Below are 10,245 nucleotides of genomic sequence, written 5' to 3'. Positions count from 1 at the left end.
GGATGCAACAGATATCCCCCAACCGGAGAAAGTCAAACAACATACGGCTGCGAGAGGCGAGGGGGTTTTGCCATCAAAGAGGGGGAGGGCTCCAGAGGGTGTTGGGCAGGGTTCTGCTAGCAAGAGGTCTAGGACCGACCCCGTAGCTGCCAGGAAGAGGTTTGACTTTTATTTTAGTTTTTTGCTTTGTCTATTTTCTTCGAACAGACTCATCCTTTTTTTGCACTTGTTTTTGTCAAGCGCGGCAACGAGTTTGCTGTCTGACAATTGCCACCTTTTTTTCCCTCCATCTCATACGTGCAGCGAGCCGATAGCTGGTGGACGAGCAGTTATGAAGAAACAGGCGCCAACGCCAACCCGTGTTTCTGCTCGGTTGAACAAAGGCGCCCCCATTGCCGGTGACACACCTTCCACCAGGTCATCTCCTCGCACGACGACGACCAACACCGGGGATCCTGTCGTGTTGCCAGACCTGAGGAAGGCAGTCAAGAAGTAGGTTTTTTCATCAGCTTTCATTGACATAGCGCTATATTTTCTTGATTTTCCAATGCATCCGTTTAGCTTGTCACATTGTCTTCTGTCATCGCCCCCCACGTGGCAACAGCTGTTCTCCAAATGATTTTTTCCTTCCTTTTTAAGTGTATGGCAACTCCTATCATTTTTTACATGGCAACTGGAATCTAGGCCAAATGGTAACTTTAATGTACCTAATGGCAACTGCCATCTTTACCGTTGGCTTGTGAGCTCATCCCACACCTAGGTTTGAAATCGCATTCATGGCAGATCAGACATTTTTATCATTCTTCAAGTTGGCTAACATGGCAACTGCTGCTGGATGGCAACTGCTAATTATGACACATGGCAACTCACATTCCCCTTACATGGCAACTACCAGCTTTTCCACTTGTTTTTCATTTTTTTAAGATTTCTACCAAGGCAAACATATTTTTGTTCATTCTTTAATACCTTTTTCATGTGCTTTATTTTATTTTTTTTGCAGGGTGAAGAAGACTACTACGCGCGGGGCCAAGCATATCAGTAAGGACCCGCTCGAATGCCTGCATTCAAAGTTGTCAACAGGGTGCAACTCAGATGTACATGAGGCATCAGGTGACAATACTGCTGCTGCACCGTTGACCGCTCCCACCAACTCTGATGCAAGTGGCTGACCATCTCCGCCGGCTGTAGATGTGCAGGCTAGAACAACAGGCATCCGTACATCGGGGAGTGACAAGTCGGTATCTGCCAGGACAGCTGAAATATTGCCAACTCTTCTGGCAATGAAGGATGCTGTTGTGAGCCATGCCACCCCATCAGCAAGCGTTGAAGTGGACGCTCCCGAGACGAACCTAAGCAAGGAAGATTCCCGCTCATCTGACACTGATTCCAAGCGCGTGCGTGGTGGCACTCCTGTGTCCACGACAGAAGCGGCTGAGGCGGCAGTTCACAAGGATATGCCATCTACAGGTGAGAGTCCTGGCACAACAGCTCCAGCTCTTGTCGGTGCAGATACTGCTAAGGCGACTGTTTCACGTGCTGGTCTTCCGCCTAGGCGTCGTAGCCCCCGCAAGCAACCAACAGACATACCCAACGCACCGGTTGTAGCTAGGAGCAGGAGAGACGAGTCTGGTTATGTTCCTGCGTCCACATTGTTCCCGCCACCTGCCAAAAACAATGTGATGAAGAAACCGGAAGACCGGAGCACAACTGATGTAGGTGTCAAGCCGGGCACGAGTGACGCAGGTGAAAAACCGGAGCAGACTACGCCTTTACCCGCAGTGGAAATCCCCAGCATAAATCTGCGCACTTTGAGGCTCCCAGTCAATGTCGGTGTCCCCTACAGCCCAAACAAGAAGATTGTCATGAAAGCTGCGGCTAATACCGCTGACAACACGCCCCGCCCTGCAAATAAGGCCGATCATTCTGTAGCGGCCGATTCAGATATGTTTGTCGATCTTTCACCCTTGGATTCTGCCCCGCAAGTCGTTCGTGGTCCGGCCAGTAGGAATGAGAGGCACCCAATGGCCTTTACCCCATCGAGCTTCAGCCTTGGCATCAGTCAAGATCAACCGGTGGTGCAAGATCCTATGCCAGTTGCCTTTGCTTTCCCAGGAGGCACGCCCGCAATGATGGCGCAGCCAATGGTCGAGGGCAGGAAGGCTGTCAAGTTCGCAGAGCCGATTGTGCAAGGTACACTTGTCATGTCCTTATAATTTTTCTTGTATACATCTTTGTAGTTTGACTTTTGTCCCAATCATATTTTTTGGGGGTTCTCACTTGTGATGGCAACTGACATGTGATGACATGGCAACTGGATTTGATGCACCATGTCACCTACATTTTTTTTGCTGCCATGCTGCATTTGACATTTGGGCAACAACGTGGAAACTGAAGTTGATTCAACATGTCAACTGTAGTTGCTGTCACATGGCAAATACAGTGCATTACACATGGCAACTGGATTTGCCACACCATGTCACCTGCATTTTTTGTTTCCATGCTGCATTTTTTCATACGGCAATCACATGGCAAGTCGAGTTGACACAACATGGCAACTGTAGTTCCTGTGACATGGCAACTACAGTACAACTAGATGGCAACTACAGTGCAACTACATGGCAATTGTAGTTGCTATGACATGGCCACTGTAGTTGGACCACACATGGCAACTGCCCCACTTTTTCTACCTACATCTCACATCATGCACCCTATCTTCTCACAATCCATCTGTTTTTGATTTTCTAGGTATCCTAACCCACTTTTTTTATCATTGCAGCCACCCCTGAGGAGATTTCGCCGTCACTTAACGAAGCTTACCGCATGATTGAGGAGGCAGCATTGCAGAGGAGGTCCTCATGAGGGCAAGGGCAATCAAGTTCCAACGTGCCTGCAGATACGGTATCTGAGGATACCATTAGGAGTGCCACTCCTGGTTCTGTGAGGAGCAGAGGGTAGTTCACCCACCTCCCGCGGAAGACTACGAGCCCGAATCCAGGGCCACTAAGGAACAGACCCAGCTGTACGATATCGTCAAGCGGTTTGGAAATGCGAGGGCCAGCAGCAGGCACATGAAGGAGCTGAAAGCGTAAATGACCACACCCCATAATCTCTCATTTTGCTTTGCTCCTTTTTTACCATTCATCTTCTTCGTACTTTCTATACATGATCCGCTTACGTTTTAGTTCTTTCATATATTTTTTTACTTAGTAGGCATGATTCTTCCATGTCATATCGTTTTCATACAACTTATGTTTGGACAGAACTAAAGTCATTCAATGCGGAGCGACGTACGTCGAGCTGGGTGATCTTGCCGAGTCCGTGAGGCCAAACGGTAAAATGTCGACGAATGTAGTTGCATGCGGGATCGACTACATCAACAATCACACCGATGTGTGTGCCGACAAGATAATCATGCATTACAGTGTGACCTGCAAAATATGGGATGGTGACTTCCACCACAAAATCCTGAGGGAGAATTTTGCTCAACACGGTGAATTCAAGCTCACACTGAAGAAATATGTGAGTACTCCTTCCCTGTCTGCAATGTTTTTTCACATGGTGTGGTTTTTTGCCATCATCTGCACTTGTGTTTATGTGGCAGATGTTTTCATGTGGCAACAGCTGCCGTGCACACTGACTTCTTGATTTTTGCATCCCGTGCAAACTATGTGGCAACTTGATAGTAAAATACACGGCACATTTTGTTCATACATGGACGGCAACTTTCTTTCAACTACCCCCACCCATAACCAAACATTCTACGTGATTCTAATTTTTTTGTCCCTCTGTTGTTCTTTATGTGAACTCTGCTTCTCATTTCTTCACTCTTAAATGCAGGTCATGTTCCCCATGTTCCAGGAGCTTGCACCACATGACCCACATGACAAGTGTGGTCACCACTATGCGATCTGTCTTGACCTGAAGAACCAACATTTTGAGGTGCTTGATTCAATCCGTTCGGAAGCTGATGCATACCTTACTACGCATGCCGAATTCTTCATTAACAACCTCAAAGAGACATGGAACCGTCACTACGAACATTCAAAGGTCCAGATCAGGCATTTCCCGACTGAGTATGTGGCGACTGCGAAGCAAGGGAACACGTAATTTCTTCCTTCCTTCATGTGCCATTTACATCAATCCAACCCCTCTTTTGTTGTCACATCTGAATTGAAGTCTATCTTTGTTACGTCTGTCCTTTTTGCGTGTTCACTTGACTCTTTTCCTCGTGCAGGACGGACTGTGGATTTCATGCGCTGGAATACTTTGCAAAGTGGGAAGGCAGAATTGTCCCCCCTATCACAGCTGCAATGGTCGTTGAGCTCCGGAAAATCTACACATGGAACTGGTTGATGAATGAAGATTTCAACAAGCAGTCCGGAGCACGCGAGTTCGTGGAGGAAGCTGTCAAGAAAGTCATCAAGAAGTACAAGCGATCACGTGGCGTTACACACCGGACGCATACCTTACATTCTATTGCCGAGGAATGTAAGGTACTATCTCTTTGTTCTCGTCGAAAACTATGTTTGTGTGCTATGTTATGACTGCAACCCCGCGTAGCCTACTATGTAGTGGTGGTGTGTGAGCGACATTTGAATAGTTTCTGTAATATATGTGTGAACATGAACCTATTTTAGGCGTTACAGCACATATGTTTTTATGTTTATCATTATTACAATGGTTTCATCGTTTCTAGCACCGGTTTGCTGTTTCGAATGCGTCTACGATGTTTTAAAAAAGATGGCAAATGTAGTTCATCAGACATGGGTAGTGAAAGTCATCGTCGTTTTTCATTTTGGCTGTTTTGCTTCTTCTTTTTCATCGCTAATTGCACCGGCTAGCATGGGTAGGTTGATCATGTAGCCACAACCTTTGCTGCGGTTTATGCATGTTATGCTTTTTCCAACTTGTTTCCCATACATTGCACACAACACACTATATGTCTCTAAACCGCGTCGTATTGTCATGGAAATATATGCCATGCAGAGTCATTACAAATACCATGGCATATTTTCAGTACAGCTAACATGGCAGATACAGTACAAACAACATGGCAGATCCAGCATAATTAACATGGCAGATACAGTACAACTAACATGGCTGATCCAGTACAACTAAAATGGCAGATCCAGTACAACTAGCATGGCATATTTAGTATAAAATAGCATGGCATATTTAGTATAAAATAGCATGGCATATTTAGTATAAAATAGTATGGCAGACTAACTACACATAGCATGGCAGATTAACTACACATAACATGGCAGATTAAGTACCCATAACATGGCAACTGCATTTATCCATTCAATGAATTTTCCTTCCACTTCTGATGCCCCTCAAGAGTCATTCTCCCAATTTTTTAAAAAAAATTCTCATCATCTAGGGTACAAAACAAAATGTCCACAAGGACCATGTCACATCGCCCCAATTTTTGCTCATGGATTGCCCGCCCCTTTCTTCGTTTTCTTGTGTTTTGCTTGGATCTCCAATCCCGATTTGTACCTTATCTCTCTTGGACGACCCTTTGTGATAGAACGGGGTGGGTTCCTGACCTGGGTCTGTGTGCTTGCTGTTACAGATCCTATCTCCGAGTTTTCAGATGATGGCCCCGTGGATGAAGGCACACTTGATGTGCGGGGGAACCGGTGTAAGGCTTCCTCAGCTTTCCTCTTCTTGATCTCATCAAGCTCTCTTTTCAGTGTCTTCCTGTGTTTTTCTGCGACTCTCGCTGTCTCATCACTCTTGCACGCTTCATCAATTAGCTCAGCATAGTTCTTTGTCAGCACAACGTGCCTCACGGCTTCCATGGTTGACTCAGGTCTCTCGTCATGCACAGCCAGAACTGCGTGTGTTGTCTGCGGCGCCAACGCGTCGTCAGCGTCCCATGTCCATCACCGCCTTATGAAATGGCGGGGCATCCGTGTCACAGCGTTCATGTCCATTACTTTTAGTATGTGACAGCACACAATGCCGTCCTGTACGAACTTGCAGCATTGGCAGTAGTACTCGCCTTCGCCTATCGAGGCTTTGACGAAGTAGTTCCTTCCTTTGTCCGGGTCTTCAGGTTCTGAATCTGACATGCCCAAAATAGAACACACCTTGAACGTATGTTCGTCCACCTGGAAAGCCGTGAACATGCTGGCACGCTTTATTTCTTCCTGGAATCTGCAAGTTTTGTGTGTTTTCTGTTAAACTATCGTGCGCTCTTTTCTTGTACCACCTTATGCTATCATGGAAATAGAAATACATTTTGTTTGAACATGGCAAACATAGTTCATTGAACATGGCAAATATAGTACGTTGAACATGGCAAATGCAGTACACTAGACATGGCAAATGCAGTACACTAGACATGGCAACTGTAGTACATTTTCAACTGGACATCGTCATTTTTCCACAGCAACATTCCCCAATGGAAGCACATTGCATAAAACATGGCAACTGCCCTTTTATTTAAACATGGCATCTACAGTTGAGTAAACATGGCAATTGCATTTCAACAAACATGGCAGATGCATTTTATTAAACATGGCAACTGTATTTCAGCATATGTGTCGCCAATATAACATTTTTTCCAGTTGACATTGGCATTTGCATGCCAACATGCCCTAATGGAAGCACAGTGCATTAAACATGGCAACTGCACTTCATTCAACAAGGAAAATGCACCCGAGCAAGCATGGCAAAACAGAATTTTCATTGAACATGGCAACATGCAGCTGAGTAAGCATGGCAAACAGTATTTCATTAAACATGGCAACTGCATTGCACTCTATAAGGCACCTACTGACTTGGTGCTTTTTCTGCAAATAAGACTGTAACGCAACTGACTTACTTGTTAAAGATCTTGTTGGTGTATATCTTGCTCATTTGCCTCTCTATCGGTAAATACGTTAGCAATTTTGGCTGCTTTAGTGCCGTGGTCGCTTCTTGCTGTAGCTCAGATCCCAGAATTTTTTGTTGCAAAGCTGTGTACTACTTGGCAAACTGTAGCAATGAGTTGCCAGGGCTGACGTACCACTTCAAAACAGCATTGAACCCCTCGCTACGCTGCGTAGTCTGTAGAAAGGGGAAGAAGCATTGCATGAAGTAGGCCGGCACCCAGTACATTCGCTTCTCCCACAGGCTAACAAGAGTCTCGTTGTCTTGGACTTGATGTGTTTCAGTCATGGCCATCCAGCTCCATTCAAACTCCTCCACCGTCAAGCTGTGGTCCACGCACAACTCGAATGCCTTGTGCAGCTCTGGACGGTCAGCAAAGAACGGTCCTAGTGTCTCCTCAGCCTTCTTTATAATGTGCCACCTGCAGTGCCTGTGCACTGCCAACGGAAAGACCTCCTCTATGCCTGCACGCATGCTGAAATCTTGGTCTGTTATTATGTTCATCGGAGCAAGTCCATCCATGCACTCCAAGAAGGTCTTGAACAGCCAAATGTACCCATCCGTGTCTTCGTTCCGGACGAGCCCGCAGCCGAACTGCAACGACTGATTGTGGTTATTTATTCCTATGAACGGAGCACATGGCATCTTGTACATATTGGTGAGGTACGTCGCGTCGAATGAAATGCAATCTCGGAAATGTTTGTAGGCTCTCCTTGCAGCACCATCCACCCAATACATGTTCCTGACACGGTCCTCATCGTCCAACCTTATCCTGTAGAAGAAATCTGGATCTTCCTTCGCTTTCTCATCGAAGTAGGCCATTGTGGCCTCTATGTCTGCCAACTTGCTCTCTCTATGGTACTTGGCCTGTAGGTTTGTGACGTCAGCTGGTATGTACAACATGCTACTCAGAGTCCCCTTTTGCTGTGGATGAGAGATAGTATCTGTACCATTCTTGATGGACCGACGTTACAATCATGTAGCAGCTTTACGAATTGCCTTTCGATGGGGGTGAACCCTCTGTAGGCGGTCAGAAATTTTACCAGGTCGAACTTCTTTATGAGTTGGTGGTTGTGCTCGTCAAAATATTCATTGACCACCCATTGTGCTCCATCTACGTTTAGCTTACACCGGACAGGGCACTCAGTCTTGGGAATGATACCTCTCTTTTGTTTCGGAACAACATGCGCAACACCTTTCCCCTTCTTGTTCCTTCGTGCCTTGTGGCACCTCATCTCACCTCTGTTGTACTCGTTAGTTTTCTTAATTTTCCTATAGTACTCGGTGTTGACCGCAAATCCATGAAACTTTGCATATGTCTGGTAGTATTCCTTTGCTTCTTCGAACGATTCAAATCTCTGCCCAATGTACGGTGGCTGAGGTACCACGATCTCTGATTGCCCACCATCTTCATCCCCTTGTGCGTCGTCGTCAGTTTCATCATTCACTTCAATATCGGCGGCAGTTCCATCTACTTGAGTGTTGCCAGTGCTTGTGTTCAAAGGGGTGCTTGTCGGCATTGCTGGAATGATTGCCATTCCTGACTCTGACTCGAAATTGTTTGCGGCATGATTGTCTGCTGGCTGGTGGAACGCGTCTTCCGTGCGCTCAGAGCTCCCCGCAGTAGATGTCCCCGCGCCGCTGTTCAGTGTAGTTGTAGGCCCTGTAATAGAAAAAACAGGTACGAGAGTAAGATTTTTGTTTGGATAACATGTGTATCGCAATGGATCACACCATCTTCGAGTGATTTGGCGTGACATCATTTCAAACAGCAAGCCGTGAGTCTGCGCGTGGACATGTATGGCAGCTGTAGCTGTCCAGTCATGGCAGCTAGTGTTCAACAAACATGACAACTATTGTTTTGCCTACAAATAACTACAAATAACAAATGTAGCGCTATTTTTTGTGATTCAGTTTTTTCCTTATCTTGTTGTGCTGCATTTGACCATCTTGTGTGGTCTGTGACACCATAATGACGTGCTCCACCTGCAATTTGTGAAGCTTGCCACGAGACGTTTTCCGGGTTACCACCAGCGTAATAACCTGTAAGCATAGTAGTGGTTGGTCAATTCATGGCAAATACAGTTTGTGCTAGCACGGCAACTGCAGTTGCCCCTGATGTGGCAACTGCAGTTTTACTGGCATGGCAACTGTAGTTGCATCGGTATGGCAACCGCAGTTGTTCCTTCATGGCAACTTGCCATGGCATGGCAAATGTAGTTGCACTGGCATGGCAACTGCAGGTGTCCAGGGATGACAAGTGTAGTTTTTAATTCATGGCAATTGTAGATGTCCAGTCATGGCAATTGTAGTTGTCAACTATGCTTCTTCTGCTAATTGAGCATCCGCAACTTCACTTTTTTTATGGACTCGCCTGTGTATGATGTCGATGGCAGGTACATGGGTGCTGCCTGATGCCACGTGCTGCATGAAGGCTCTGCATTTTCACCCGTCATAACTCGTGAGTCCTTTTGCCAATTTTTTTGCATGTTCATTTTTCATGTCCACAGCAGTATGTGCTCTTTTTTCGTTTTGCATTACCTTGATTAGCCATACTAGCTAGTTGAAGTTGGTTGTCCGTACATTTGTCAGTGTTAGCGCCTTGTGACTGAACTTGCCACGGGGCCCCCCTAAGAGTGTTTTGGTCATAAGAACCTGCGAAAAAATGATAGTGTATGACATAAGTAGAATGTCATCTTCATCATTGCGAAGATGGCAACTGTTCTCCTCTTTTGTTATCACGCATCATACCTACGCTTGCATACTGTTTTAGTAGTGGCAGCAACGGCCCTGCAGAGATGAGTTGGCTGTACTCTGATGCATGCCAAGGGGGCGTTTCTGGCCTTTGAGAACCCCAAGCATCAGCGCCATCTTCGTGATTCATTCTTTCCGTGTCTCGCTTCTTTTCGATGTGTTCTCAATCACTGGATGAACAAGAAGGCATCAACAATCCACAAGAATTGTATTCTTCTGCTGCTTGCACATAGAAGATAGGGATGTCAAGCAACAGGTCAAAATAGGTGGCAGCTACTGACAATGAAAGGTGGCAACTGTCGTTATACACAAGTGGCAATTAATTTTTCCCACCCCCTTCATTCCAAAAATTGTCCTTCCTGCCCTTTTTAGGGATTCCTACTCATCCATTTCATACCCAACTACTTGCGTCAATTAAACTATGAACTTAAGTTAATCTCAAACGTAGTACATGGCAGATCTAGTGTATTCTGCATGGCAATTGCGAATATACACTGAACCATGCAGTGTTCTACCCCTATAGCATGGACCCAGTACAAGATCGGGAGATTTTCAGCCTTAAGAATGAGAAGGATGAGATCGGGAGATTTCACCTGCTTTTAGATGATC

This window comes from Triticum aestivum, chromosome 3A (assembly GCF_018294505.1).
Source record: "Triticum aestivum cultivar Chinese Spring chromosome 3A, IWGSC CS RefSeq v2.1, whole genome shotgun sequence".
NCBI classification, from domain to species: domain Eukaryota; kingdom Viridiplantae; phylum Streptophyta; class Magnoliopsida; order Poales; family Poaceae; genus Triticum; species Triticum aestivum.
This window is presented reverse-complemented; position numbering follows the sequence as displayed.